The sequence below is a fragment of the Bidens hawaiensis genome, unplaced genomic scaffold (genome assembly GCF_021521415.1).
Source record: "Bidens hawaiensis isolate Kalapana, Puna unplaced genomic scaffold, B.hawaiensis_p1.1 tig00038781_1, whole genome shotgun sequence".
NCBI lineage: Eukaryota > Viridiplantae > Streptophyta > Magnoliopsida > Asterales > Asteraceae > Bidens > Bidens hawaiensis.
In genome coordinates, this window is record NW_027496826.1 from 176,773 (window position 1) to 183,550 (window position 6,778).

Consider the following 6,778-nt stretch of genomic DNA (forward strand, 5'->3'; position numbering starts at 1 on the left):
AGATATTATAATAAAACAAATCCCAACCCGTCATCCCCACCCCTGTATCCCGTTTTTCTGGCAGCAGACGCCAGCGACGGCGCTGATTTCCGGCGACCTCCATTACACCTCGAAATCCTCGACCTTTGACCCGTAAAACTAATTCAGCGCGTTATGTCAGCAATTAACATCGATAACTAATATTTTAATTATGCAATAACAACGAATAACCACCAAATCAATCTCGTAATTTCCGCCAGAAATTGGGTTATTCAAATTAATGCAATTAACGTGTATACGCTCCAATTCGTAGTATAAATAGGACATCCTCATTGATCTAAACTTGCTCACAACCTTCTTTCTCTCTAAAATACTTTAAATTGGTCGTAGTAAATCCGTCAAACCTTCGGCACCGGCGAAGTGTCGTTCAACACCAAATCACCATCATTTAAGGTAATGGTTATATGCTTTTGTTTAGTTTTGATTCGACAAACGAAAAACCTATGGTAATTTTAACATACACTGATCAGAAACCTGGAATTGAGAATTAGGGTTTATATGAGGAAGATGATAAAACTATAATATACAATATAAGTAATAAAAACCATGTGATTAACGAATATATAGCCTAGTCCAACTGGTTAGCTCTTTGGTATGGTAACACACAGACCCGGGTCAACTTTTATTTTTCTTTTTAGAAAAACCTTTATTTATTAAACCTTTTAATATAACTATTTATTTATTAAATCTTTTAAATCATTTAAAAATTATAATAAAATTATAGAAATCAATTTAAGTTAAATAAAAAAATTATATAAATTTAGTATAAATTATATCTGTAATGCCCGTTAATTTCGGTTCAAGAGATTAAGGCTCGTAAAGTATGTATAATTCTCGGGATTTATCCGACGTGTCTTGAAAACCTTTACGTCATCTCCGTACGTTAAACCATTTAACTTTTCTTCCATAATACCTTATACTTCAATTTGGAGGGACTTGGATGTAACTTTTGTTTTTATATCATAAAACAAAACAAACCCTAACCCTAACTCCTACCAGATGCGATCGGCCAAAGAACAGTCCCCCCTGGCGATTTTCTTCTGTGCAGCCGTGTTTCAACCGTAAAAACTTCAATTCAAGGTCGGTTTTATGATTCCCCATGTCTTTAACCCCTTAATTGATCATATTAACTCGCTTATTGGTCGTTAAGATTGAGTTTTGATGATAACAGTTTTCTAACAGATTCGTATACGTGTATTGTAGGGTCTGTAATGCGATGTTAATCCATTTATTTTGAACGATTCTTCTTTCCATGATGTTCTAATTTGAGTCTAGTTTCCAGAAAGGTATAATACGTAATTTTTGGACGAGATTTGAATGGTTTTTATGAATTTATAAAATCGAGTGTCAAAGCTGATGCGGGATGACGGATTCTGGTCTGTCTTCCCGACCTCATAACCTTTTTTTGACAGGTCTAAATTGGTTGTTTCTACTTCTGGAAGTTAGTATTTTGAGTTAGGAACCAAACCCAATTGGAATCGTTTAATTTGGTTCGGTAATGAATTTTATAAAAATAAAACCATTTTGTTGCGCACTGAAATAGCTGGACGTACCTTGCTGTGTTGGAGGAATTTTCATAATTTTTGTGTCCAATAGAAAAATATAATAAAAATATTTTTATAAACCTAAGACATTTATTAAACTCTGGTAAAAATTTAATAATTTATTTCAAAGGTTATCCTAGGAAAATAAATGCATCTTCGCATGCTAAAATCTACACATTTTACTCGTTATTAATCGATAAGTTCGTTTTAGGCTTAGCCGGTGGATTTGGTTAGTTGAAAGGTTTTAGGGGCTGAGGTAAAGTAATTGGGTATGGGTTGGGCCTTGGGCCAAGTGTTGGGTCTTGGGCCAACTTGTTGGGCCTTGGGCCAAGTGTTGGGCCTTGGGCCAAGTGTTGGGCTTTTGGCCAACGTGTTGGGCCTTGGGCCAAGTTGTTGGGCATTAGGCCAAATGTTGGGCCTTGGACCAAGTTGTTGGGCCTTGGACCAAGTTGGTGGGCCTTGGGCCAAAGTGTTGGGCTTGAACGGCCCATTAGGCAAGAGTGTTCTTACGGTCTAGTTTAGTAACGCGTTGTGTATAATTTACAGGCCCTTGCTTGTGATTGTGCACTTAGGGATTTCCTAGCTCGTTGCAAGTGTTCGATTGATTTCAGGTGAGTTCACGGTGCCCTCTTTTAACTCTTTTTAAATTTTGGGCTAGCATGCACACCTAAGTGTTTTCTAACTTGATGAAATGTTTTAAACGATTTTATATAGGCTTGCTAGTATATGGTAGGCCTTGGGATGTTATATATATATATATATATATATATATATATATATATATACATTATTGCTTGGCCTATATTTGGCGATGTTGTAGTCGTTTCGACTAAGGATGTTTATATATATATATATATAAGGATGATTACTTATTGTTGACGATGGCCTAACTGTTTTATTCCGTTTATTTGGCCTAACTGTTTTATCCATTTTATTTTAAAACTCTTGGGATGACTATTATGATTATTATTAATGTTATTTATTAAAACTTGAACTCACTCAGTTCAAGATGACTTTGTGTGAATGTTAGTGTGAGATTCAGGTTAGGAGGAGGATACCTTAACGCTTGGACGTGCACGAAGCTACTTGGACAGTGAAAGGCATACGTGGATGGAAGATTTTATTATTGAACATTTTATTTTAAAAAGATTTATAAAATTTTATTAAATTGGTTTTGGGCAATATTCCCGGGATTTTGGGAATTTATTTTATTATTTATGTTTTCCGCTGAATTATACTCTAAATTGGTTATTTTAATGAAATGAATCATTTTTAAGTTTAAATATTTTTACAAGTGTTTTGAATGATTACCAACTGTGAGGTTCCTGGGGTTCGGGGCATTACAATATCTCACCATTTTCACTTAAAAACCGAACTTCCACTCTCGTAAAACGTTAATTAAAAATCATTAATAGTCTAAATCGTAACGTTTAAAATATAAAATAAAACTCATTGCGTTGACATGTCAGATAAATCTCTAAATTTATAATTATTAATTCAGGAATCGCGAACTTTATACCCCTCACGTCGTCACCTATAAAATAATAATATAATAATCAAGATTGTTAAAACTTGTATTATAATCTCAAAACCTCAACATAACTTATCAATATATAATCCCGTTAGATTCCCGATTAAAGTCTCGTATTATTTATCCTAATTAGTGTGGATCGTTCAAGTCGGATTTTGTGACGCATTCGGTTCATACGCCGTTTACAACCTTACAACACTTTCGGTTGCTTCGTTTCGTTATCATGTTTTCGGCTTATATTGCAAGTTTAGCTTCGATTTCAAGGTGAGTTTCTCACAACCCCTTTTTAACTTTTTCATATTTTGGGGTAGCATATGTATCTTATTACAAATTCAAAGTATTACGATTTCGCTTACAAACTACAATTCACTATATGGACTTGTGTGTTACTTGATTACTTGCCCTCCTTTGCACCCAGGTCCATTTGTATCGAGTGGAAAAGGGCCTCATTATCCGAGTACGTTGTTCGTTACCAACTGGAAAGGACCTTACTTGCGCGATTACTCGAGTACGTTGGTTGATACCAACTGGAAAGGACTTTACTTGCTCGTTTATCACTTGTCCATGAATTGTATGATTTTTTTACATATTATATCAAACTGTGGGAATCTCACCAGCTATGTTTATAGCTGACTTTATTTTATACATATGTTACAGGTGTAAAGATATAAGGATGAAAGTTAGAAGACACATAGCATGCCTATAGGATATTCAAAGAACAACTTGTCATTTATTTATTGTTTCAACTTGTGTTATTTGATAAACTTGTGTTACATGATGATTTAAATGAAATAATGTTATTATGGTCACCTAATAGTGTCACGTGTGTTTGAGCAATCTGTACATCACACTCAGGCGTTTCCTCTTTAGCCGGGGTGTTACATATTTTTATATGGATTATTCTATATAATTTCGGGAAAAAATTTTCAAAAATAGGGAATGCTCTGACATTCCTCGATTTTTATTTGTATTTGATTTCGTGAACCCGACCCGTTGGTTGTTTCTATGTATTTTATGTAATATTTATCATCAATAAAATATTCTCGACGATTGCAGTTCATCCCTCGTTCATTCTTTTTATTTTCGATCATATAACAAAAATCCGGATGTTAATGTTCAAACAATTCGCAAATTAATTCGTGTATAATTTGAAAATTATCCAAGCATATTAATTTTGTTTCAATTATAAAACATTTGAACAGATGATTTACAAAACATTAAGGAATAATAATAATAATAAAAGGTAGTGAGTGGTGGTGGTGGACTAGTGGTGGTAGTGGGTGGTGGATGGTGGTCGTGAGGGTGGGTAGCGGTGGTGGCGATAGCTGGGGGTGATGGTTAGTGGTGGTAACTGTGGCGTATGGTGGTGGTGGGTGGAAGCGATGGTAGTGGTGGTGGGGATGGCAATGTAGGTGATGTAAGGTATAAAAGGTAAGGAAATGAGAAACAAAATGTAAGAAATGAGTTTGGGGTGTTTTAAATGAATGAATTGGATGCAGAGCCGGCCCCTTAGGCCAGCGAAATCATGCTAAGGCTATAGTCTCTCACTTACATAAGGCCTTCAAATAAAAAAAATTATACACATACACACGCACACACATATAGCGGACAGATTAAAATCTAAGTTATGTATTGGTTTGGTGGTAAGCTTTTGTGTTGCATTGCTTCAGGTCATGAGTTTGGGACCAATTATAAGGCTCTTTTTTATTTTTATTTTATTTCTTCTTAATTGTCCTGAAAGGGTGACAAAATCTCATTTATATTTAGTCCTTCAAAATCATTGTCCTGGCCCTCAATGTACGATGTAACATGTGATTTGATTTCATTGACTAATAAACATTTTTTTTATTCCGTCATATTTACTTATTTGTTTCACCTCTTTATTCATGCTTACTTAATGCTCTACAAAACGTTAACTTAAGTAGTTCTAGTGTATTTATTATGGTGATATTTGTGTATGCCTGAAACCATGTGAAACACACAGATTTAACAAATGAGGGTATGACCCATTTATTTATTAGTAAAATACATAAGGAACGGGGGCCTATGCTTTCTTATTTGAAGAAAAAAGTTAGGAAATTTGTTGATTTCCTCTTTATCAAATAAGTGCTGGAAAGAGACACATAAAATGACATCTTGAGAATTCAACTCTTCAATGCAAACGTCGTATGAACACAATTATTATTATTCTAAAACCATGAAGAAGCTATCAAGCATACCCAACCACTTACCTTCTTCACCCAAAAAAAAAACATCTAGAAAATCAAACTATAACATCAAAACTGATCACTTCTAAAGTTTGAAGGTAGTTGGATTTAATGAAAATTTCTTAATATTTGTATTGCCATGCAAATGCCACTAAAAAACTACAAATGATATTTAAATAAAATTTATATATAATAAAAAAGAAACATTTACATCTATACCCTCTCTAACTTCTCTTATTACATATTTCCCCAATACCAAACATTTAATTACATATCTTCTCTCCCTAGACCATATAAATTACATATCTCCCAATTTCATTAAAATTAACTAACTAAATGACTATTTTACCTTTAGTAAACCAATTTACATATATCCCCTTATTAATATAATTATAAGGATGTTTATATATATATATATATATATAAGGATGATTTCTATTGTTAATGATGGCCTAACTGTTTTATCCCTTTTATTTTAAAACTCTTGGGATGACTATTATGATTATTATTATTGATGTTATTTATTAAAACTTGAACTCACTCATCTCAAGCTGACTTTGTGTGCATGTTAGTGTGAGATTCTGGTTAGGAGGAGGATGCCTTATCGCTTGGACGTGCATAAAGTTACTTGGACGGTGAAGGACATACGTGGATAGAAGATTGTATTATTGAACATTTTATTTTAAAAATTTTTATAAAATGTAATTAAATTGGTTTTGGGCAATATTCCCGGGATTTCGGGAACTTATTTTATTATTTATGTTTTCCGCTGAATTATACTCTGAATTGGTTATTTTAATGAAATGAATCATTTTAAGTTTAAATATTTTTACAAGTGTTTTGAATGATTACCAACTGTGGGATTCCTGGGGTTCTGGGCCTTACAAGTTGGTATTAGAGCCATGGTTCGAGGGATCCGAGCATCCCCGAATGCTTGGACTCGAACTGTAAGAAAAGAGACCAGTATGCCCACCGCGAGTAGCTACACGCCAAGAGGTAACTTTAAATTATTTAGTCATTACCTTAAATTTAAGATTTCCAGAATGTGATTAATTGTTAAGTGTTAGATAGAATGCTAATGTGGTTAGGGGAAGGGGGTGCTTAGAACGGGCCGGTGAAGTAAACGACTAATAACACTTGATCAACGTTATTAGCAGTTTAGCCTTACCTTCCATGTTTTAAATACCACTTGTGTCTGACTATGTTAGGGTTCCGTATTTGTAGGGATAGGATTTGGCTAACTCTCGAGTCGTTAGCGTTAAAGTTTATCTTATTCCCTAAATTCTCCTGTTCGTTTCCCATCCTCTCGAACGCTTTGCGCGTAATTGTTTAGCTGAGGCGTAGCATACTGTCACTCTGGGTTCCTTGGTACTTGATCGCTTAAATTCCTCGCTCCTTCAAGAATGTATGTGCAACTGTTTATCTAAGTAGGAGCGTGATGTTATCCTAGATACCTT